Here is a 26,075-nt window from a genome sequence, read left to right on the forward strand (position 1 = left end):
AAGATGCTTCGCCGGCAGCTACTATATGCACAACAGACGTACGGCTCCCTGTTGCTGATTTACGTAAATGGGTCGCGACACGTGTCCAGGGATGGCATTCTATTTCTATATACTCGTGGCGTAGGCGTACTCACCGTAGCCACTACACTATCCAGAATCCTTTGGGGTTATTTGCAGCATGACGAGCAGTGTCGCGACCCATTTACGTAAATTACTAATAGCTCATTCGAGCGACTTTGGCTGACGAGCCCGGTGTCTGCACCTGCGCGCCTTGGAAGGTATTTTACCTATATATATGGCAGTCATCGGCACCCCGCATACCTACCTGCTCCCTGCTGACGAGAGGCAATTACCTCGAAACACGTGTCCAGGGATGGCATTATATTTCTATATACTCGTGGCGTAGGCGTACTCACCGTAGCCACTACACTATCCAGAATCCTTTGGGGTTATTTGCAGCATGACGAGCAGTGTCGCGACCCATTTACGTAAATTACTAATAGCTCATTCGAGCGACTTTGGCTGACGAGCCCGGTGTCTGCACCTGCGCGCCTTGGAAGGTATTTTACCTATATATATGGCAGTCATCGGCACCCCGCATACCTACCTGCTCCCTGCTGACGAGAGGCAATTACCTCGAAACACGTGTCCAGGGATGGCATTATATTTCTATATACTCGTGGCGTAGGCGTACTCACCGTAGCCACTACACTATCCAGAATCCTTTGGGGTTATTTGCAGCATGACGAGCAGTGTCGCGACCCATTTACGTAAATTACTAATAGCTCATTCGAGCGACTTTGGCTGACGAGCCCGGTGTCTGCACCCGCGCGCCTTGGAAGGTATTTTACCTATATATATGGCAGTCATCGGCACCCCGCATACCTACCTGCTCCCTGCTGACGAGAGGCAATTACCTCGAAACACGTGTCCAGGGATGGCATTATATTTCTATATACTCGTGGCGTAGGCGTACTCACCGTAGCCACTACACTATCCAGAATCCTTTGGGGTTATTTGCAGCATGACGAGCAGTGTCGCGACCCATTTACGTAAATTACTAATAGCTCATTCGAGCGACTTTGGCTGACGAGCCCGGTGTCTGCACCTGCGCGCCTTGGAAGGTATTTTACCTATATATATGGCAGTCATCGGCACCCCGCATACCTACCTGCTCCCTGCTGACGAGAGGCAATTACCTCGAAACACGTGTCCAGGGATGGCATTATATTTCTATATACTCGTGGCGTAGGCGTACTCACCGTAGCCACTACACTATCCAGAATCCTTTGGGGTTATTTGCAGCATGACGGGCAGTGTCGCGACCCATTTACGTAAATTACTAATAGCTCATTCGAGCGACTTTGGCTGACGAGCCCGGTGTCGGCACCTGCGCGCCTTGGAAGGTATTTTACCTATATATATGGCAGTCATCGGCACCCCGCATACCTACCTGCTCCCTGCTGACGAGAGGCAATTACCTCGAAACACGTGTCCAGGGATGGCATTATATTTCTATATACTCGTGGCGTAGGCGTACTCACCGTAGCCACTACACTATCCAGAATCCTTTGGGGTTATTTGCAGCATGACGAGCAGTGTCGCGACCCATTTACGTAAATTACTAATAGCTCATTCGAGCGACTTTGGCTGACGAGCCCGGTGTCTGCACCTGCGCGCCTTGGAAGGTATTTTACCTATATATATGGCAGTCATCGGCACCCCGCATACCTACCTGCTCCCTGCTGACGAGAGGCAATTACCTCGAAACAAGTGTCCAGGGATGGCATTATATTTCTATATACTCGTGGCGTAGGCGTACTCACCGTAGCCACTACACTATCCAGAATCCTTTGGGGTTATTTGCAGCATGACGAGCAGTGTCGCGACCCATTTACGTAAATTACTAATAGCTCATTCGAGCGACTATGGCTGACGAGCCCGGTGTCTGCACCTGCGCGCCTTGGAAGGTATTTTACCTATATATATGGCAGTCATCGGCACCCCGCATACCTACCTGCTCCCTGCTGACGAGAGGCAATTACCTCGAAACACGTGTCCAGGGATGGCATTATATTTCTATATACTCGTGGCGTAGGCGTACTCACCGTAGCCACTACACTATCCAGAATCCTTTGGGGTTATTTGCAGCATGACGAGCAGTCTCGCGACCCATTTACGTAAATTACTAATAGCTCATTCGAGCGACTTTGGCTGACGAGCCCGGTGTCTGCACCTGCGCGCCTTGGAAGGTATTTTACCTATATATATGGCAGTCATCGGCACCCCGCATACCTACCTGCTCCCTGCTGACGAGAGGCAATTACCTCGAAACACGTGTCCAGGGATGGCATTATATTTCTATATACTCGTGGCGTAGGCGTACTCACCGTAGCCACTACACTATCCAGAATCCTTTGGGGTTATTTGCAGCATGACGAGCAGTGTCGCGACCCATTTACGTAAATGGCTCCCTGTTGCTGGACGAGGCACGGCAGGCTTGGCTGGCCACTAGGAGTCGGGTATATCAGTGGGGGGATAAATCAGGTGCAATGTTGCACAGGCTGTCAGGGGGTGCATCGTGCCCAGGATCTCCCGGGACTGGTAGACTCAGAGGGCGTGCCTCTTGCAGGCCCAGGTGCACTCGTTAATAGCTTCGCTACATACTATGCAGGCCTATATAGTCCATGTGAATGCCTCCCGGGACTGGCAGTGGAGCAATTCCTTCGTGACCACCCGATTATGACGTTATCGGAGGCGGATAGGGCTAAACTGGATCTCCCGCTCACGTTGGAGGAGTTTGGGGAGGCGTTGGGAAGCCTTAGCCCGGCAAATGCCCCGAGCCCCAACGGGTTCCCGAGTGAGTTTTTCAAGAAGTACTTCCTCCAATTGGGTCCGCATTACATGGCAGTGTAGAGGAGGCTCGGGATAGTGGGTTGCTGCCTCGGGACTGGAGGCATGCGGAAATTGTGGTGTTCCACAAACCTGGTAGACCCCCGGAGGAACACGCCTCGTATCGCCCGATTTCTCTCCTCAACGTGGAGGCCAAAATCCTGGCGAAGGCCCTGGCCAACCGCCTCTTACCCTACATTACCTCGCTGGTCCACCCGGATCAGGCCGGGTTTATGCCATCCCGCGCTACACGACATAATATCCGGCGGGCCCATGTGGCAGTTGCCGCGGTACGGCTCTTGGGGGTTCCAGCAGCCCTGCTGCTGGCGGACATGGACCGGGCATTTGACTCCCTCAGCTGGCGATATCGGTTCTTGTTACTGCAACGTTTGAACTTGGGTCCGCGGTTCATATCCTACGTGCGGCTCCTATATACGGAGCTCACAGCATCGGTCATGGTGGCGGGGGTGACGTCGGTGACCTTCCCGGTGCGACGTGGAACACGTCAGGGATGCCCCCTGTCCCCATACCCGTTTGCCCTAGCCATGGAGCCCTTGGCGGCCTGGGTGCGGATAGACGCGCAAATCTCTGGCTTTGAGTGGGAGAGTGGACTGGTCGATCGCATTGCCCTATATGCGGACGATGTCCTTTTCTTTCTGACGGATCTTGATCGCACAGGACCCTGGATACTCCGCATTATGCAGATCTTCAGGGAGAATTCGGGCCTCTTCATGAATCCCCGGAAATCTACCCTGTAGGTATTGGGGGTCCGGCTCAGATGGGGGAGTGGGCCTCTTCGGTGCGAATAGCAGCGGGGGGATTTAAGTATCTAGGGGTGTTTTTGTTTCCCACCCCGGCGGTTTCCTGGGAGCGTAATGTGGTGCCCGTCTGGGAGCGAGTGTGCCAAGATATCCAACTGTGGGCTCGTATGCCGCTCACTATATTCGGTCGGTCGGCGATTTTCAAGATGGTGGCCCTCCCTCGTCTTCTGTATCAGTTACAGAATCATCCGTATACGATCCCGCCGAGCTGGTTCCGTCGGGTGAATTCGATCTTAGGCCAGTTTCTATGGGAGGGTGGGGTGGCTCGGGTAGCATTGCGGACGTGTTTCCTCTCCACGTATGGAGGGGGTTTGGCTACGTCGAATATACTCTCCTACTATCAGGCCTCCCACCTGTTAATTCTGAATGAGTGATGGTACGGAGATAGGGGAGACCCGGCCTACGCGGTGGAGCGGAGACTTATGGCTCCGCACACGATACACACCTTGCTCTACTCGGCCTCGCTCCGGTCACGCCTGCCCCCGGCGACGCAGGTAGTATTTCGAATCTGGCGCCAGGCGCGGACACGAATTGGGTGGTGGAATGTGCTCACGCGGGAAACCCCCTTGTGGCATAACGGCCAGCTACCTCAGATGGCGGCCTTGTCCGGGTTTGAGGGGTGGGATAGGATAGGCATCTCCACAATAGGGGATGTGGTACAAGACTGTGCCTTGATGTCCTTTCAGGATCTACAAGAATACGGAATGCCCCGGGCCCAATTCTACAGGTACCTCCAGTTCCGCCATGCACTGTCCCCTAGCTTGGTGGGCCTGGATTCCATAGCCGATGTTAGTCCAGTGGAGGCGAAGCTTTTCATGGGGGATCTCCTCGAGCAGAAAATTTCTAAGATATATAGAACGCTTGTTATCCACAGTTCCCCCTCACTACAGGGCCTGAAGGGATCTTGGGAGGGTGATGTTGGGCCCCTCGATGAGTCGGATTGGACGGAGGCGCTGGCCTCGCCCCGGGGGGGCAGCAATAGCCATGCGACTACGCCTCATTCAAATCAAATACTTAGACAGGGCTTACTATACCCGTAGGAGGCTGTGGCGGGCTGGGCTGATTGCGTCCTCGGAGTGCCTCCGCTGTGGGCGGGAGGAGGGCTCCTTCTATCATACGGTGTGGTCATGTGTGTCGTTGTCTCGGTTCTGGAGGGGGGTGTTGTCCTGCCTGTCGGAGGTGTTGGGGTGAGATCTACCAACGGACCCTAAGCTGGCTCTCCTACACATTATGGATGATATAGGAGGAAACATTTACAAGAGATACCTGCTTTTGTTGGGCCTTACCTTGGCCAAGAGGGATATCGCCCGGGCTTGGAAGGCACCGGTGGCCCCGTCTCTGAACGTGTGGAAGAGGGGTCTGGATTTTAGCATGGGCTTGGAGCTCCCTATCTTCGCTGCCAGGGGGTGTCCCCGCAAACATTATAAGATTTGGAAGCGATGGGCAGACTACAGGGGTATCCTGCTGGAGCCACCCCCGGAGGTGCGGGAAGAGGGGTCCCTTTAGTGCCCATGGGACGGGATGGCTTATGTTGGACCTGGGGTCGGATCGGTCTAGTCTATGCTCCTATTGGTGGTTGGATGCTGGTCATGGTATAGTGCGGTCGGGGGGGGGGGGATCCGGGTGGTGGGAGGGGAGGGGTGGGGGTTCTGTTTTTCAAATGTAGTGCACCTTGCAGTATTTTATTAATGTAAAAGGTCAATGTTGCTATGTTTGCAATGACTTGGCAGATGCCTCTGGATTAGCGGGGGCCTACATCATATGTGCTTGTTGACGAATAAAATCTTTTCTTTAAAAAAAAAAATACGAAATATATAAAGAACTAATGAAAGAATGTATATCCACTACAAAATCTAAAACTCATACCTTTTGTCTTCAAATCGTAAGATCGATCCTTGGGCCATTTGCTCTGGCTCTACAGCACTCCGGGGTAAAGCACTTTAAAAACTATTTACTACCACTTTGTTACTACACGATCTTATAACTTGTGTATGAACTTTCAAAATGCAGGTTATGTAGGGAACTCGTATTAATATCTTCAACAACCATACTTGGCTACCTCTTGAAGGCTAGTGTAAAAAAAATGCCTTGCTAAGCCTTCCTTCACTTAATGTTTCTTAACATCAATTTGAAGGTTTCTGACTAACTTCCTGTGCTCAGGCTGCTGCCTATAGACTATGTCCAAACATCAAGGAACTATTGAGTATTTATTGTGTATTTGGCAAACATTAAAAGCACTAAAGTAGATTCAATTACATTTTATTTTGGAAAATGCCTCAATGGAGAGCCACTGGTACCAACAGTAACTGTCACAGATCGGTCTATACTGTGCACACACTCAGCGAAGAGGCAGCCCGCAAACATTTTGACCTATAAATACGGCAGGATTTCTGTTAAAAAGCTCCACACAGTAATGGAAATTGGAGTCGTCCGAATCCTCCATACAGGATTCTTCATGACTCTTAATTGAAACTTAAGTGGGAAAATGCCTGCATGTTGGGTACAAGTAGATTGCAGAACTGATGGTACATAGAAAAGCAGCCCAACCAGATTATATATACTGTAAACCTGCTGCTTGCAGTAACTGCACTGCTAGAAGATTAAAAGAAGGGAGGCTTGGCTTGGGCGTCTTTCAAACTGTCCACATTCTAGTCAGCTTCGGGAAGACCGGGAAGGTGTTTCCAGACTGTATGAAACTGCAGAGCCTACTTTCAGTGAAGACAGCACCTTGGAGACCTCATGTAACATACCGAGTGGGTTGCTGCTTTTTCTTGCACAAATGTTCAATAATTTACAACAAAGTTGACCTGAATGAATTCTTGCCATGATAAAAGCACCCACCATTTTATGAAGCGGAGAGTGCACCTCGTTCTTACACTATTTTAACAGTGTGGCTCCTTGTATAATAATGTGACAACATATGGAGTTGCTGCCTCAATGGTGAATGATTATCATTCTTCTGGACTATGATAAGGCTAAAAGATTTTGTTTTGCATCATGCGTATCTGCTCCTTTGAGGAGCTCAATGCCATTTTCCTTTTTCAAAGGAATGTTGCATCTCACATTTATTATTTCCAAATCATACTGTTCCATATCTGCCTATTTGGATTCACTCTATTTTGAATTAAACTAATGTATTAATTTTCCTATCAAAATCCCTTTATATTGCTAAATTAGTAAAACTCTACTTCCTAATCTGTTTGTCGTTGGAGATAACTGCTGAAGAATTTTTTTATTCGTGCTGAAAGCCAGGCAAATACCCAACCTCTTCAAGAGAACATTTTTTGAAATTTTTGATTACTAAACAGCCCGAAGTGTGCAGATTGTCTCATATCTCAGCTGAACAATTTATATGGGAATAACAAGGAAGCTGAAATTATCAAGCATTTTTTCTCATAAGCTTTCTTAGTTAAATATTCCCTCATCTGATAATACCTTGTTTTATATGGAGGAGAACACTTCCCAAATACTGGAGTCTAATCCTATGGTAATTCCCCAAGACATCCTTGGTAGACGACTATCAATGACTGCTAATAAGAGACCGACAAAAGATCCTCCATCTCCAGTTAAATCTAATACTATCTTTATGAAACTTTTGCTTGAAGAAATGAGAGTTCTAAAATCGTACATGGAAGAAATCAATATAAAACATTACGAGTTCTAGATGAAAAATAGTCCTTTCCAGACAGAAGGATTTTGGAGGTTGAACAGAAAAAACATTTTGCAAGACACAACTACTAAAATTGACAACTTACATACAGAGGTCGCAATTCTCAAAGAGCAAACTGAAGAGCTTGAAAACAGGAACAGAAGAAACGAACCTTAAAGTTATGGTCCTCCAGAGAACCTAGAATGAAATGATTCTATTGAATGTTTTAAATCTTTCATCCCAAATGTTCTAGATATACAATCAATAATTCAATGTAATAATAAAAGGGCTCATAGATTGGGTTGAAAGCTGCCTGAAAAACCTAGAGGAGTTATAATTTTAAGAAATCAGTAAATTTAAAAATATAAAAGTGATGAATGAAGTAGAGATGGAAAAACAAATAATATGGCCTGGTCACAAACTTTTCTTGTCTTAGGATGTACCAATGTGACGGCGGACAAAAGGAAAGACATGAGACCGGCATTAAGAGCTATAAATGCCTGATTTGGCTTGATCCACCCTTGCTTCTTTAAAGCCACCTCTAAAGATAAAACAACTACATATGATGATCCAATAAAGATCAAAAAGATTCTACGTGCTTGCTGAAGAGAATATATGGAAAGGTCTAAAAATACTTTTAAATATTATCAAGATAATTCTGATTATTTCATATGTTTAGTTTCATCCAGGCAATACATGATTTACCTATTTTCCATGTATTAAGCTCTCTCTTCAAACTTTTACGTAGGTCCTAGCCCATTTTGCACTTGTGGCTCTACTTGTGGGCTATTCTTTATGTCCTTGATATCCCAGTTGCTCGGAAGAGATGATGTTATCTTATTCTATGTGGTTTCACCACGCCACTTTGAATTTTCTCTATTTAGGCATGTTCCTCAGTCAACATCTTTACGGTGTGTACTGTATTTTCTATGCATCTTTTCATCTGGATTTCATTTCCTCTTTATATGCCGAAAACCTTTCTTCCGAAATATTCTTTTCTCTCTACAACTGAACCTTCTAAAATTGTTATCATCTTGCAATTGTGAATTTATATAGTAAGCGTTGTCATGTTTATGTTTAGTAAATGTAGTCATATATGTCTGATATATTCACATTATTCATTCTAATTCAGAGTTGTATCTTGGAATGTTAAAGGATTAGGAAATCCCATTAAGAGAGAGAGTTCTTTCACATTTAGCCAAGCTTAAAACAGTAATTGCTTTGATACAAGAATCACACCTTCCAAAAGCAGAAAGTTTAAAACTTAAAGAAATGTTGGGTAGGGAAAGTGTTAGTCTTCCTTGCTTTAAAGGAAAAGAATAGCATGAGTTTCTATGACACAAATGTCTCACTTTTTGTTATATATCAAGAGTGTGCTAGGAAAGAAAGATCGGCTGTTGTTCAATTGATTATTGCTAAAACACCACTTACAATTTTAATGCATACAGACCTGTAACAGTCGATCATTCTTTCTGGATCATACTGTCAAAAAGATGCTAGAAGAGGATTAAGATTATTGTACATTTGTTTGGGACTGTACCAAATAAATGATCTTTTAATAAACAGACATTTGAAAGTCAAATGTATCTTAACTAGAATTCATAACCAATTCAGGTCTGCAATTAATCAAAAATCTTTAGTTGCTTTATGGAGATTACATAATCCTACTTTGTGAGACTACACCTTCCATCACAACTACAAACAGATCAGAAAATTGATTACTTACTAATGAGTAAAATATAACCCAGTCATTGTTAAATGATCAGATTTAAACATTCTTATTAGATTCTACCTGTATTTCAAAATTCAAGGATGAGTTCTTTATGTTCAATTTAGGTTCAACATATCCGAGGAACCATCAATATCTACTGTTTAGAATTCTTTTAAGGTGGCAGTTCCAAGTTTTATTATCAGTTATGTCGACAATAAATGAGGAAAGCTGCAGAGGACTCTAAAGCACTTTTAGATGAGATCACGAAGCTTGAATGTGTTTACTACAGTTCAAAAGCAGAAAAGTCAATAAATGAATTGATTGAGTACATTATATTCAACTTTGTACTGAATTGGCTTCTTATGTGCTAAAAAGTAGTCCTAGATACTATGGTGTACAAATCAAATTTGGAAAATGACTTGCAATTTACTTAGAACTAAAATTGACTCCAAAATGAACAGCAAAGTTTAAAATGAGACTGCAGATGAGGATAATTTAGATGTATTTTAACATTTTATAAAGATCTATGTATCCAAGAAAATAATTCATCAAACATAATGATTACCAAGTATTTAAAGTCCATTGAATACTCTCCAATTCACAAAGTAGACTTTACCTCATTAGAATAATATATTTCACAGGAAGAAATAACTAGGACAAGATGTTGGTTTTTGTTTAAAGCGCTAGAATAGTTTAGTTTTAGATCCAACATTTTAGGCCTTATTTCATTATTATATACTAAGGCCCCTACTGTTGAAAACAGCATTATGTGGAAAATCCTTAGTATTGGGCAATAGCTAGACTGCTTAGGTGAAATGCAGTCCAGGAATCCATCACGTAACCACCATTGTAGGAGAGCACTGTCAACAATGATATCAAATCCTAAGTGGACAGAACCAGTATCTTTTATTTTTATCAGACGGACTGCCACACCTTAATTGGAGAATCTGGATGCATCTTGTAGGTCTGCTGTGCTTCAAAATACAGGACCAAGAGTTCTCGGGTGGTCTGCTACTTCTTTTTTGGGACAGTACAGTCATTACTCAGAAGATCTGTCGCATAATTATTGAGCATTACAAACTCTACTCAGCGTAGCTACTATTCTTTGTATGGTCTTAATTAGAACTTCTCAACAGGGCTGTGACACATTATTGGACATTATCAACATTTATCAGTAAGACGGCTTCACCTTTCATGGACACAATCAAAAAGTCTCAGCAGTTGAACTGTCAATAAAGGTTTTAAAAAAAAAAAAAAAAAAAAAAAAAAAAAGTCTCAGCAGATCTGTCAATTTGTGTGAACGGTACTAATACTTCCTAGCACAATGTCCATATTGGTATCGGACAATGTCAGCACTTATGAGCAGGGGATGCATTAATGCTATTGATTAGTACCTATTTCTCTGTGTAGTGGCTGACTGGACTAATGCCTTCACATTAGGGATCTGTTTTGATCTACTGGATTCCTGCATGTCTGCTCAGTTTTCATCCTCCAGAATTCAATAAATGAGGACCATTCAGCTGGGTATCAACAAAAATCTGCCAACAGAACCATAAGGGTTAACATGAACTTTACAGAGACATATTATGTAATGTTTTCAGGAGAACTGCAGTTTGCATTAGACTCTGACAGGGAGAGGTCAGAACTCCTATCTGACCTCATGTCATTAGGGTCCCCCTTTGTCAGTCACTGGTTTCATTGTCAACACGTTAAATTCTGAGACTTCACTTTTGCCATCAGTAGCGTAGGCAGAAAAATCTACGATTTGCATTGGCTGAAGTTGTGCCCATGGCAGAAGACTAGTTGCAGTGGTGGATGGATACCCTGAAATGAGGAAACTGTATTATTTCCTACACAGCCGTAGGATCCTTGCAGCAAGATTACCCCATACTGCCCCCTTGCTGTACATGAAGTGCCCTGTCTGAGGAGAGCATAGGAATCCAAAGCACTGATCTAAGGGGCTAAGGAATTTATTAGTGAATACATCTGGCAATGTCCCTATTCTCTGTTTTAGAAGGGTGTTGAAATTCAGGGCACCACAGGCATATTTCTGGAGGTCAGGGGAAAACCATTCCAAGGACACAGCACTGGAGTATGAGAAATGTGCTAACCTGCAGTACTTTATTACTGGTCACTTCATTTTTGATTCCCAAAAGAAATAATGGGTGGTTGTTGTAAAGAGCAATATCTGACTTTGATAATGGCACCGAGTGTTTTTGTAACATTGTGTTTTTTAGTTCAGGCAATAACCTTGATTGTGCGGAGGTCAACAGCCCTCCGCTGATGGTCTCATAATAACTGTGGCTATCTTTGTAGCCTAGTCTGCACCCTCACATGCCAATGTCACTGTGTCAGAATCCCAATGACAATCTGGGTCAGTTTTGGTTTACCTGTTCCTCCGCCCCTTTATATCCACACTGTAGTATCAGTGTCATAATACAGATGTCCCACTGCCATTGTCCCTCTGACAAAGCCTATATTTATATGTGTCCCTGTGCTACTGTGCTGTCTTGCCTAACGCCATTGAACCTGTGTCAATGTCGCCTTGGCAGTGTTCCATTTCTGCACACTGTGCTCATGTCACCAAGTCAGTATCCCTATCGGAGGCAGTCTGCCCATGCCAATACAGCCATATCAATGCTCATGTGGTTGTGTTGGTCTACATGTTGTGCATCCAGTGTCTGTGTCACTTTTCCATAATCACTGTCCTGTGTCACCTCCCGAAACCATGTTGCCATGCCAGTTTCCATGTGTCATTGTTTCTTTGTCAGTGTTACACTGCAAGTCTCCACATGTCAGCATCCTTGTGTCAGTTTGAAAGGAAATTTCACTTTAAAAAAATCAAATCTGCTAATTTGTTAATCTATGTGCCTGATTTACAGTCCCCCTCCCTACCACATTTTATATTGAAACTAAACAAATCTGGGCAACAAGCATTCCACCTGTATAATCTTCTATGTCCAAAGACAACGCAGCTAAACAAAAAGATAACAGCCTTCTGGCAAAACCATTCTTCCAAGCCCATAACAGACTCCAATTGTTCCAATATCTGGAAATCAGTCACATCTCAGGAAATTTCGCCTGTACTTTCTCAAACTAAATTCTAGCTCATACATAAAACTTTCTGGACCCCATCCCGACTACACTCACTAAAAATGTTAGATTAACCCACTTGCTGGAACTGTAAAGAAGAGGTTGGGGACCTTGCACTTATCCTCCACTGCAAATCCCTTTTCCAATTCTGAAATAAGGTCTTCTCTTTTTTATCGGATCTATTCAACTGCCACCCTAAGAAGGAACTTGCCTTCCTCGTTAAGGGCTTCTTCTACGCTAATCTCGATAGCCCATCCGACCGGGCATTGCTAGACCTGCTTATAATATCTGCAACCAAAATAGTTCTCTCCAACTGGAAAAGCAAGCACAAAGGCTCCCTCAACAACTGGATCAATCGGATCACCCACATCAGGGGCGCAGGCAATATCTCACTCCAAAATTCTCCCTGGAAATCACCCTCTAACTTCACCTGGGATAAGCTGGACAAATACTTCGCCACCAGAAAGCCACCTTGAAACGCCCCTTTCACAGCTCTCTCTGCTAATTAAAATCTCCTTAACCATCATTTGTAACCAAATCCAAGACTACCATGGATATATCTCACCTCACCCTCTTCCCACAATTACCATAAGACGGTGCGTGACTAATCACAACTTTATGAGCCTCAATATATCAAAGTCGTCCTCAACATATGCAGTATTTAGTCCTCTGACTGACGCACATATGGCCTAAAGTAAACACAGATCAGTTGTTACAAGGCTTGTACACCTGACTTGCTGGCTCACTATATAGTCTAGACTACCATACATAAAATGTTGTGTTAGAGTAGCGTGCTACTTGCCAAAAAACGCTTCAAAACCCCATCAGGGGTACCAAGCACTATATAAATGCAAACTTTTTTACCCCTCTTCTGTCCCTCTGCTAACCTTCTCAATCCAAATAACTGACTAATATCCACACTCAAATTACTTTCATATTTGACTATACTAATTCAACACTAATCCTTTAGGGTTTCCGGAGTAGCGTGCTACTCACCAAACAAAACGCTTCAACACCGCATCAGGGGTAACAAGCGCTATATAAATGCAAACCTTTTTTCCCTCTTCTATCCCGCTGCTATCCTTCTCAATTCAAATAACGGACTAATATCCACCACTAAAATTACTTTCATATTCCAATATACTAATTCACCACTAATCCTTTATGGGTTCCGGAGTAGCGTGCTATTCGCCAAAAAAGAGCATCAACACCCCATCAGGGGTTACAAGAGCTATATGAAGGCAAACCTTTTTCCCTCTTCTATCCCTCCTCTAGCCTTCTGAATCCAAATAACTGACTAACATATCCACCACTCAAATTTCTTTCATATTTCAATATACTAATTCAACACTAATCCTTTAAGGGTTCCGGAGTAGCGTGCTACTTGCCGAAAAAGCGCTTCAACAACTCATATGGGGTAGTAAGCGCTATATAAATGCAATTGCAATACAATATGTACCACCAATTACTTGCCAGCAACCTGGTGGCACATTTCACAATACCCATCACTAATACATCTGCTCAGATAGGTGTTGTGTAGCATTATCCCCCCCCCCCCGCACCAATACAAACGATGCCACTAATCTGACTCTGTCTACTCATTCCCTATCCTTACCTCTATTATCCTTAGGTTTATTTGTAGTTACCTATGTTCATTGTATATATGATTTTATGTATGTTTTTATATATGATTATGTATGATTTCGTGTATGACTTGTACATGCTTACTCCTTTAAAATCAATCAAAGCTTTGAACAGAAAAAAATAGGATGGGAAATATTAGTAAGAGCAGATAGCCTCCATAGAGTACTTGAAATATTGTATTCTCTCCGTTTAAATCTTACTTTTGATCTTTTTAAATTAAGTTTCTGAGTTATATGAGATGGGATGGTATCTTACAGACTGTAAGACTGTGCTACCAGATAATTAATGAAACCACATCCTTCCTCCTTCCAGAGTACACGGTCATCGATATGTTATGCAAGATTCTGTAATAACAGAGATGATATGGAATCAACCCACATGGTGTGCCAAGCATCACTTCTGCCATTCCTGAACTCGGTAAATAAGAGTTGTGATGATTACTCTTTTTCTTGTGCTCTGTGGCCCATGGTCCGATCTTGCCCTGTTACCCTTAGACACTTTGTTTTATCAAAATAAGTTCAGTAACACATGTTGCATACATGGACAGTGTGGACACTGGAACAGCTGTAGCATTTCCACTGTTAACATAGCTATCGCCACAGAATGCATAACATAAGTCTCATATGGCATAGAGGGTTTGTGCACCGGTTGTAGAGACTACGTGTAGCTTCAGCTTATGGGATCAAACTCTAGTAAGGCTACTCAGCTTTTTATCCTTTAGGATGTCTGCCATTTGCATAAGAATTGCTTTGGTGGGGCTGCTAATTTGGTAAGGGATGCTAATGCATGTTGCCCCCAGTGAGTCCCCTTAGTCTTCAGGTGGAAAACTGAGGTGTGTTTCACCCCTCCTCTATGCATCACAGTCACCATATCTAAAAATAATATCACAATATTTTTCCTTGATGCACTGCCGCTCACCAGTCTGTCAGGCTCCCAAAGGCTCCAAAAACTGCATCCCTCCAACCAATACTTCCCTCAGCAACGCTTCCTCATTCCGAATGAGTCTTAGAAAGCTAGGAGCAGGAGTGACATGTTATGTTATCTGTATTTGTATGCAGAGCCACACCATCACTCGTTACGGTATCCTGGCGCTTTGCAGGCGTGTGACGTTAGCCTCATAATGGGTCTTGACATAACTAGGAACATGGGTTTCCTTAGCTCCTTGTTGACCAGTACAATTCAGCCACAGTTGATGTGCAATCATCCCAGTTGCGTAGGAAGGGTAGCACAGATCATTATGCAAGCAATGAAAATGCACTTCCACCACTGGTTTGGTGGCAAAAACATCCATCCAGTCGGCCCCTTACACTCCTAGGCCCCATTGCTACTGTAACGGATGCACCATTACTAGGTACAGCCCTAAGAGAGAGACTCAAACCCCTGAATTCCAGTCTCAATGCACTTTCAACAGCTCTCTGTCAGTGCACCTGGTATATTATGCAACTTAAATGAGAGTGCCAATGCTTTCATTCGGATTGCTTAGAGCGCTTAGACCCCCCCCCCCCCCCCCCCCAACTAAGCAACTTAAAGCCACTGTCTTGAACAGAAGGGAAAGGAGTGGACATGCGAAGGTAGAAGGGCATTGAGAAAATAAGTTGTGTAGCAATTGTGTTTTTTTTAAATTAAAAGTAGGGCTGGTTTATATTAATATACAGGTTCAAAACTGGAGCAAAGGGAGTGCCAGCAAATTAACACATGTTGCTCATTCATACAGGACACTTTGCGGAATTTATACGGTTGACAATATTCAAATTGTCAGGTCACCCTTTCATAAAGGATTGGAACAGCTTTTTGGTTTGGAAAGGTTTATTTTATAACACAAAAAATCTCTTGCTTTAACTTCAATACTTTGATTGCAGCGTAGACATTTTAGGTGATGTAAAAATTAACAAAGGCTGGTCGGGCCCTCATGGGGCTCCACCTTGGCTTCAGCCCAGGGTTCCATCAACTGATGGTAGAGGACATCATTAGTTTGTTAGACCTTCATAAAATGTTTGTACTAAATTTATTTGAAACAAACTAGAATTTATTGAATAATGCATACATTTATAATCTAATGCTTTATCCAACACTCACTCATTCCATATTGTAACCACATTTATAAAGAGAATAAAAGAATGATTCAGTTGTTTATTTCACATCCGAAAGCATCATCAAATTATAAATCTTTGACTTTACCCGTTATTGCTAGAATAAAGTTGAAGACTGAAATAAACTGAGAGGAAGAGTATGTTGGTCCACAGATCTTTGGAACAAATTGTAGATTTTAAATTATAAATCATCTCAAACAGCCAACACCACTCAAACAGTACTTTATTTATAATAGTTTATTAGTTACACCAACCTTATTGGTGAAATAACAAAGAGACACATACATAATGCTAGTCTAGTAATCACCAAACTAATTATTTGAAATAGGTTATTCACGTGTTACACCATAATGTTTTTGGGAAAAATAGTCTGCAATGGGAATAAAACAAAATGTTGTGTCTATAATACATTTAAATTTTCAAACATCTTGGGCAGTCTTTCAGACATCTGGATTTAAAACTCCCAAGTCCAGAGACTGGCTGATTTGTTACTAGTGGCTGCCATTAAACAAATAACTTAACTGAAGAAATGCAACAAATGTAAATTTTAAATCAAGATGGTTTGTGGTTTACTTTAATCAGACTGGGTAGAAATTATGTATTACCTGTTTCACCGGCTATCAAGAGACATTTTATGGATTCCTAAGTTTATTAGCCCAGAGTAATTGTACTTTCTTTGAAGTTAACAAACCACCTTTAATGTTACACTTTTATTGCTATTTTATACGAATACTTTCATGCGACTAGGTCTACACAAACCTAATTTACTGAATTGCTCACTGTTTTTATCCGTAAATTAATTCCATTATCGTATTTGCTCAATAAGGGCCTCATGTAGGTAGCGAAATACCGGTCGGTAACGGCCGATTTTCGGTAAATATGCCGTTACCGACCGGTATTCAGACAAGTGAGGTGTAGGAGTCCAAAAACCACTTTTCGGTAAATATGAGGCGGTAAATACCGATTCATAGTTACCGAATTCTAAAATACCGATTCATATTTACCGAATACATAATTAACGAATCGGTAAATATGAAGTGGTAAATATGAAGTGGTAAAAATTTAAAATGACATGTAGGAGCAGTCGGTAATTAAGAAATCCAGGAAAATCGGTAAATAAGAGTCGGTAATTAACACGGATTGAAAGCAGGTGGTAACCATCAACAGTGCAGCTAAGCAATCCCAAAATGCAACAGCGTGGACACCCTGGCAGCTATGTACGTCATTGCAAGGCGCCTACGTCTACAGGCAGCAGGACTGAGTGTTTGGCGACGGAAGGAACGCATCCACAGACAGCGCATCACACTATTCCAGCTGACTGATGCAGAGATACATGAGAGGTACAGGCTACACCCCGAAACCATCATGGACTCAATCAGGGACCCGCACCCACTCCTGGACCAGCCAAGAAGAAGGGCGCACGCCATACCCCCACATGTGCAGGTGCTCTGCAGCCCACATCTGCTGGCATCCGGCATTTCTCAGGTGGTGACAGCTGCGGTGGGTGGTGTATCCCAGAGTTGCCTGTCCCGTTCCTTCAGGAATTTCTTCCACCATTATATTGGCTGCATTGATGGGACACACATCCCACTCTGTCCACCAGCTGACACAGAGCACATCTACAGGATCAGGAAGTCCACCCACTCCATCAATGTGCATACCGAATGGAATGATGTTGTGAATGGTCCCGTGGGTGGCAGAACCAAAAGGTGCGCGTATGCTATTTACAACGAGGTCTGCAAGTTGTCGCACAGTGAGGCGGCTTCCAGACTGAGAGCTATTGACCAAGCAAACATGGAGAAGGCCTAAGCCGTTATAGATATTAGCTCTAGCACTCTCACTTCTAGGATTCATACATGAGACAATAGGCACATGCAAGTACACGGCGCATGCAATGTACAAGCCCCGATTTTGGCGTGCGTCCTACGAGGTATCCCAGTGCCTGTGATTACACCTTCTTTCACTGTGCTTGCAAACGGTATTCATTTAATTATGATTAATGAAGTTTGCTGCGGGATGTGAGTGGTAATCCCGTACATAACTGTCTCGCATGAAGTTGTCTGCTGCAATACTGTTCTTTTTCCACCCCCGCATGGGCGGCGGGATGTTTCCATCTGGCCTTCGATTCCAACCTTGAAAGCAGAGTCCAACAAGTTGAGCAGAATAGAGCGCCATTGTCCCACAAAGAGGTGCCTTTGACTTCCTCTCGTGAAATATTTGTCCTTCACGTTGCTACTACGCGCACTGAGGAACAGGCGCCTCTGAATACTGACCTCCCCCTGCATTTCGGCTCTTTGATCCAAAGTATTATCAATGCCTCGTCCACGACCGGCCTGGCTCAATTTTTTTTAACATGTGGGGCTCGGGTCTCGTGACCTCTTTCCAAACTATTTTTGGTGTAATTCCGGCATTTGTTCATTCACTGTTCTCGAGCATCTTTGGAGGTGTTCCGCTGCTTCTGGCGCTGGTGGCAGGTGTGCTGCTTTTACTTTTCATACTACGGAATGGCTGCTCCTTCTGTGCCACACGAGCACCTGTCCCGTCTGCATCTTCTTCGTGATAGGATGCTTGACTTCTATGGTACTTTGCCATTGGCGACTTTGAGCCTGGCTTATGGATTATCCTTCAGGTATTCCTACTTCACCTGCGTACAACCTGTATTACACTGCCTGGATTGTCCCTTTGAATGGCCTCTGGATTTGTGCTTGACCAACATGGTGTCTCCGGTGCCGGATTTCGATCGACTGATGCGGCCCTTAGTGTCTCACGAGTTGTCCTGTTCTGGTGTCCGGATCATGGCGTGTGGAGCGGCGCATGGTATCCTGGGTAATTGGGACATCTCAGCGGCAGCCTACGACTTCTTGTCCATGAGCTATTTGGAGGAACATTCCGGGTGCCCTCTGATTGTGCTAGAGGCTCCGTTGGTTGGAGAACACGTATGTTCCTTTTCTTTACTCAATTGGATGGCTGAGACTTTTAGTGGCCCTGGAAACGATTGCTTGTTGGAAGCCGTGGCCACATATGCTGCCTATACATTCATGGATTAACTGGATTGTCGTCCATTGCGCCTGTGCTACTGGACAGCACCCTGGCGCAACATTTATTTCTTTTATTTCTCGTTTTTCTCTTCCTGATGGTCTGCTTGAGTTTTTTACTATACTTGCATTGTGTTTTTTGGAATTGTATGCTGCGATTAATTGGACTGTAGGACTTTGGCGCTGCATTGGTTACGCCCTGTTCTGCTCTGACGACACTGAACTCTGCGTTCTCTCTTTTCTTGCCTATTACATATTGCTTCGCTCAAGGGGGCGTATAGTGAGTTCTCCCTGAATACGTACATGCATTGTTCAGTTGGCACAACCACGTTGAATGTTATGTAGCCATATTTGTGTCTTTGCACACGACACTGCGTTTACATGTTCTTTCTTGAATAAACTGCTGACTCGAGACTTCCTTCAGACGAGTGCATTCTGTTGTTCCCATCCCAAGCTCTGCGCAGCGACCTTGGTCTGTACATGCTGTGACACACAGTCTGGAATTTTACACAATGCATGTTTTCCACTCTAGGTTGTTCGACCCACGATTTAGCCATGGCACACGCGCAGCTGCACATACCTGACAGTTGGTGCTTTTCATATCTCAGACATCATGTTTATTATTCAGACCGAAGACGAGCCTTCCTGCGAGGAGACTCCTGATGCTCCTGTGATGTGATTTCACTAAGCTGATCTTTGAGGTATGGGGTCCCCTATTCAAGCCTGAGAGACCTTCTATAATGACATGATTATGATATTGGCTACTTAGTTAAGGGAAGGTGGTAGTATCCTCGGTATTTTCCGATTCGCTAAATGCCACCTCGGTATTTACCGATTCGGTGGATACCACCTCGGTATTTACCGATTCGGTGAATTCCGAATCGTATTTACCGAATGTTACCGAATCGGTAACTGTTACCGAATTTTTACCTACATATAACTTACCGGTTCTAATTTACCGATTCGGTACGGCTCGGTATTTATGAACCGGTAAAATTTATTTACCTACATGAGGCCCTAAATGTTTTTGTAACTCTGCCACCACTTTTTCTGTTGTTGGATATCCATTTCCCGCTTAAGTTTTTTCCCATAAGAATGCTTTCATTTGCAAGCTTTACCCCAAGGTAAACTGCCTGTGAAATCACCGGAGTTCCTCAAATCTTATTCCTCCTGGATAGATCATTAGCATTTTATTCTCGTTTATCCTGTACCCAGAACATAGCCCAAACTGTCTGGCCAAAGCTTCAACCTCAGGGAGTGCAGAAGATGGATCAGTAGTGAGAACATCTATATCATCTCCATACGTAAGGGCCCTATATTCCACTTGGCTAACAATCACGGGTTTTTATAGGCATGTTATTCGCCAACTGTCTCAAATAGAGATCTATATACAGGGCAAAGAGTAAAGGGGAACATGGGCACGCTTGTCTAGTGCCCCTTGAGATGATATTTTCAGATTCCAATACCATCATCTGAATACTCTCCGCAAGTGATCTATACAGAGCCCTAATGGCCTGAATACATTTGTCCCCAAAACCCTACCAATGTAAAACCGTCCACAAGAACTGCCAAGACACACAGTCAAATGCCTTTTCGGCATCTAAAAGGGCGAGACCAAGTGGTGACCCTGTGGCTTGGGCAATATCAAATAAAGTAATAACCCTTCTAACATGATCGACTGTACTTCCCGGGATGAAGCCATATTGAAGAGGTGATACCAAGGGAGCAATGACCTTACCTAATATATTAGCCAGCACCTTTGCGTAGATTTTACCATCAAAATTAATTAGAGAAATTGGCCTGTATGATCCCAGTAATACTGCAGATTTCCCCTTTTTCTTAAATATAACAATGCTATTACGTTCCCACGAGGTTTGTGTTGTCCCAGTTTGAGACTGCAAGACAGTCATTAACATATCTTGTTTGATAACCTTAACAAAAAGAGTCTGTAAAATTCAACTGGAATATTGTTAGGGCCGGGGGCCTTCTCTATAGCTAAAGAACAAACTGCTTCCCACAGCTCTTCCCGTTTTATTGGAGCATCCCATATGGCTTCATCCTCTTTCCTAACCTTCACTATTACTAAATTCCAAAAAATAATACTCCGAGGAATCTCTCTCTCCAGTTTCTAACTGCTCATAAAATTCCTTAAAGATTCTAATAATTTCTACTAGAGACTCAAACACCTACCCTGTCTGATCTTCTATGACTAGTATTTGATTTGCCACTTCATTCTACCGGATTTATTTCGCCAAGAGCTGTCCTGTGTTTTCCCCAAATTCATAGCACTCTGATCTATATTGGTGAAATTTAGAAGTTACTTCAGACCCAAAGTGCCCATTGATCTTAGATTTTAAAATAGCTATCAACTGCAAAGGATCATGAACAGTAGACACACTACTATTCTTACTCAGGAGATAAACTTAGGCCAATGTTAATTGATCATATAATCCTCTGATCATATCTCTTTTCTTCTTTTGTTGATAGAGAGAAAAACTAAGAGTTCCCCTCATACAGTCGACTTAAAAGAGTCCCAAACTGAACCAACCCTTGCTGCCCTTCTATTTATCTCTAAAACCTCTACAATCCATTTAGACGTATATTCTTTTTGTAGAAGCTTCCTTTCAAACATCCAGGACTCCAAGACGAGGGGATTATGGTCAGACACGGCCCTGTGGTAGCTTTCAAACCCAAACTGTCATATCAAGGCTGTTGAAACAAAAAAATAATCCAACCTAATTTATGTGGAGAGGAGAAAAAAGTGAATCCTGGATCTGGGGCCCTGAGTTTAGCTCAAACATCGATCAGTCGATGAACGCACACCATTCATTTTAAGGCCTTATAAACCACAGATTTTCTACCTGAATAGGGCTGATTCCCACTGAAGTCATCATCAATATCCAAATGTATATTCAAATCTGAGGCCATAATTTATATAATCTAATACCCCAGCCTCATCAATATTGGATCCATATATTAAACAAACCGTACACTGGACATTCCCAATCACACACTCCACAATAACCCACCTGCCAAGTTTATCTTCCTTAATTCGTTTCCCCGGACCCATGTTTTCATTTGCTAATATTGCCACTCCCCTAGATGTTGCTCCTTGCTGAGTACATGCGACTACAGATAGACCCAGATCCTTCAGCCATCCCCGTTTGTCCCAAGGGATATGAGTCTCCTGCAGACATACAAGATCTGTCTTCATATGTCAAAAACCTAGGGAAATCCTGCTCCTCTTATTCCTGTCGTTCAATCTGCTAATGTTAATAGTACTAATACGAACTTTACCCCCCCAATCATTACCTACCGAAAAAGTACATTTGCCAATAGCCACTATTGTAGAACAACTCAGAAAAAGCCTGCAGTTTGCTGCTAAAATACAAATCAGTCCACCGGAATATTTATAAAAATCAAGAGAAGCATTTCTTTTTTTGCAAGCCCCCTCCAGCAATCCTCCCAATAGAGTTTCAAGATCAAGTTACATCTAGATGGGTGCAGAAGGGGGTAACATCTGTGGGGAACCTATACATAAAGTGCCAACTTTCCTCCTTTGTCGAACTGCAAGAGCGTTATGGTTTAGGTAGGGAGAATTTCTTTACGTATTTTCAGCTTCGTGATTTCCTCCTCAAAAGTATGAAGGATTCCAATGCAGTGATCCAGATTCCTCTGGTAGAAGTCATAAAACGTAAATCTAAGATTGGTACAATTTATTAGATACTATTACAGGAACTGCCAGATGATTTGGAGAAACAAAATGCCAAATGGGAGGTCAGATTAAGGGTGATGGGGTCCTATATCTATCAGTCACGGGAGTTAGACAATAACATACTCCCAACATCTAGCCTGAAAAGTTAACATTTCGTGACAGCTTTCAATTCGTACTAAAAGGTGGCAAAACGGGGAGGTAGATTGTGGGGTAATTGCAATAGGTGTGGGGCTCAGTTTGCAGACAGTCTGTTTTCAATTTCAATTCAAATGATCTTTATTCGGATATAAACAAGACATCCATAAAAGTACAGTCTGTTTTGATGATCTTGGGGGTCAAAGATGATATGTGTAATTAAGTGGAGTCACAGTGTGCATCTTTTTTATTTGTAGCTATGTCAATTGCTTGGTTATGTATTACATCCCGTGGCTAAGTCCTGAGCCCCCGTCCTTCGCAGCTTGGAGACCTAGGTTGTTAGCAATATATAATATGGAGGTTTCTTTGTATGACCTTAAATGGGCTAGGAAAAGAAGTCTGAGACGCAGACATTGGGCATTGATTACCACCTGGATGGATGAGATAAAAGGATCTGCTAATTCTGGAGGATATGTATTCTGATTTTAGAAGGATGTGATCATTCTTAGATATGTAAAATCTTAGGGGGTGTTTATTTCTCTTTTTGTATGATCTGTGATATTACCTTAAATGCATTTGTGGAATCTAGGCAAGTATTTCTTGCTGCTATTTATATTTGATGTACTGTCAAAATATGGGTTTCATAGAGTAAGATTGTAATTAATTTTCTTCGGGCTCTGTTGTGTATATTTATGCTTATAAATGTGAATTTTGGTGGTGAAGAGAAGCAATAATAAAAATAAAAAATAAAGATATTTGCTATATTTCAAGTTGGTTTGCAATTTTATACTGTTTAAATAGTGGTAACATTTATATATATTATTGAACACAATTTCATTTTTTCACTGGTGTTGTCAAGTAAACCATGTTACTGTAAATTGTGTGATATATTATTTATACTAAAGCTTTGAACTGACATTTTTTTTTAAATAAAATGCATCTCAGATTGAATGTGCATAACCAAGTTCACCTCAATAGACAAAAGGAAAAAGACTATTCTCCAACTGGAAATGGAAGTAACCTACATACTGGATCTGGTCTTACCAGCACAGATATTTATTCGGAGTGTATTCCTTTTAACCTTTTTGTGTGTCTCTGCATTATAGACAGAAATCAGCCATGTGCACATTATTTTTGGTCTGCCCTGAATGTGACAGGCTAGACAGAGTTCCTATGATACGTCTTCTGAACAGATACCCATAAGTGTTTTTTCTTTATTGAACGTATTGCTACGCCACAAGCTCCTTGCTTACACAACTACAGAAAGGGACCAAATATATGGAGATCTGTTTTATCCCGGTCACCTACAAAAAGAAAATGGGACATCTGAGCTTTACAAGTCCCCTCTGAAAGGGAATATGCCCTAAAGTGTTTGGGTCAAATTGGGCCTCATCCGAAAGGGCCAACACCTGGCCATTCATGCATCACTATGGATGACTAATTAACAGTAAAAGAAAATGGAAGGGCTAGAGCCAATCATGTGCTTGTGGTGGGTGATCCCACTGGAGTCAGTGAATGTGAACAATTTTTGGAGCACTAGGAAGGCTTGCCATCTTTAGGAATCAATTGTTTTGGGAGGGTGAATATTTCATGGTGGTTTACAAACTCCACATGAGGGTGAGTTAAGACATTGTACTTGAGGGCAGGCAGGACTCATGCATCACCATAAGAATGCATTCCTGGATTAGCAGTTTGTACATGACTCAGTTCAATGTGACAGTGTTGGGTGTCGTCTGTGATTGGCAGCACTCGAGGCACAGTCCTATATCTACCAGAACTCTAGAAGTCTTCATCTAATCACATTCAAACATACTCACACCCTCGAAGTGGGCAAGAAAAAAACAGCTGCTGTGGTCATCAGGAATACTGTTCTGAAGCTCTACTATTTTTTTTAGGAAGGGAGATTGGGCTGGAATAGCAGAGCTGGAAAAAGTACAAAGCTCCTGTGCGCATTTTTAAGTTTTTATAAATGAAAGCGGGTAACACGTTACAAATCTTAGATACATCTGTTCTTACAAATCTTAAGATTATATCTGTTCCATCTTACTAGTTGCCCCCCGCCCCCCCTTCAGTACGACAGCAACGACTTTCAGGAAAACAGCAGTGCATGTGGGCGTATGTCAGTCATATAACGCATTTTATCCAGAACACATTTTAAACATAACATATATAGCTGTGTGTGTTTATGCATACATTTATGCCATACAAGTGAAAATAAATGTGGTTTCATTTGTTGCTACAGTTTCTTAGGTCAAGTTCCATGTTATTGCCACAGTACAGTGTAAATGTTTCAAGAAAATACAACTTACTGACTCAAATATACCAATTTAGAATACGTTTACAGAGGAAAACAACCATGACAATACATACACTGATTAGTTACTATGATTCTCTTCCACTGAAAGGATTTAACTCCTTGTACTGTGGTTACATTTAAATAACTTTGTTTATAGCTACCGCACATGAAAACACAGCATGACATAAACCATACATGCAAATGTGGAGTATAATAGGCCATTTACTACCACTGTTGAGGGAGAGACAGGGCATCTCATGCCCATCCAAGGCTCTGGCTCTTATAAATCATGGTCCTACCGCAAACACTGTAAAGGTCATGTGGGATGTACCCTTCTTTGGAAAAGGGATGGGTAGATGGACTCAAAAAAACAAAAGTTCCCTTCTCCTGTTGATGTGATTAGGAAGAGATTATCTCCTCCTGGGCCTCTCTTTTCTCAACGTGAGAAAAAGGGACTAAGTATGCGATAGAGTCTTAGTCCCTTTTTCTCACGTTGAGAAGAGAGGCCCAGGAGGAGATAATCTCTTCCTACCGCAAACACAACACTGCTAATAATGAGTATATTACACCATGTGTAAAGGGGATGTATATAGCAGAGTCTGCAGTCTGCCATATGTAGGCTATTCGGTTTCAGGTTTAAACCTATAACAACTGATAAAACCCCACCGAGAGGGAAATAGTGCTCATCAATTGAAACGCATAAATACGGATAAAGACCAGCACAATCACTAACTAAAATGCCATTCAAAGAAAGGAAAGTAATGTAAAAGAGAATGAGTCATTTGTCTTTCTTTCTGAAAGAGCCACACAATGCAACTTTGTTTTATAAGATAGCAACAAGAAAGACTGGTATAATATTATTCTGCTCGAGTTTTGTTCTTTAAGGATGTCACTAAAATATTGTTTCTTCGTCCTTTCATTTCCTCCAGTTTTGTGTCCTTGGATTAAAGGGGCAGGGTTTAGAAGCATGCTTTGGGTTTGATCTAATGATTTT

General features: G+C 42.7%; 1 protein-coding gene across 4 annotated transcripts in view; it reads right to left on the bottom strand.

Annotated features, from left to right (window-relative positions):
• The window catches only part of LOC146797981 (synaptosomal-associated protein 25-like), a 396,023-nt gene that overhangs the window by 367,939 nt on the left and 2,009 nt on the right, over window positions 1-26,075 (bottom strand). The window contains exon 2 of one of the 4 annotated variants that reach the window (XM_085625208.1): window positions 7,535-7,560. The exons of the other annotated variants lie outside the window; for them this stretch is intronic. The gene's annotated coding sequence lies outside the window, so the exon portion shown is untranslated. The remainder of the gene's footprint in view (window positions 1-7,534; window positions 7,561-26,075) is intronic. 4 annotated transcript variants of the gene reach the window in all.

This window comes from Triturus cristatus, chromosome 9, assembly GCF_964204655.1.
Source record: "Triturus cristatus chromosome 9, aTriCri1.1, whole genome shotgun sequence".
In the NCBI taxonomy this organism is placed as follows: Eukaryota; Metazoa; Chordata; class Amphibia; order Caudata; family Salamandridae; genus Triturus; species Triturus cristatus.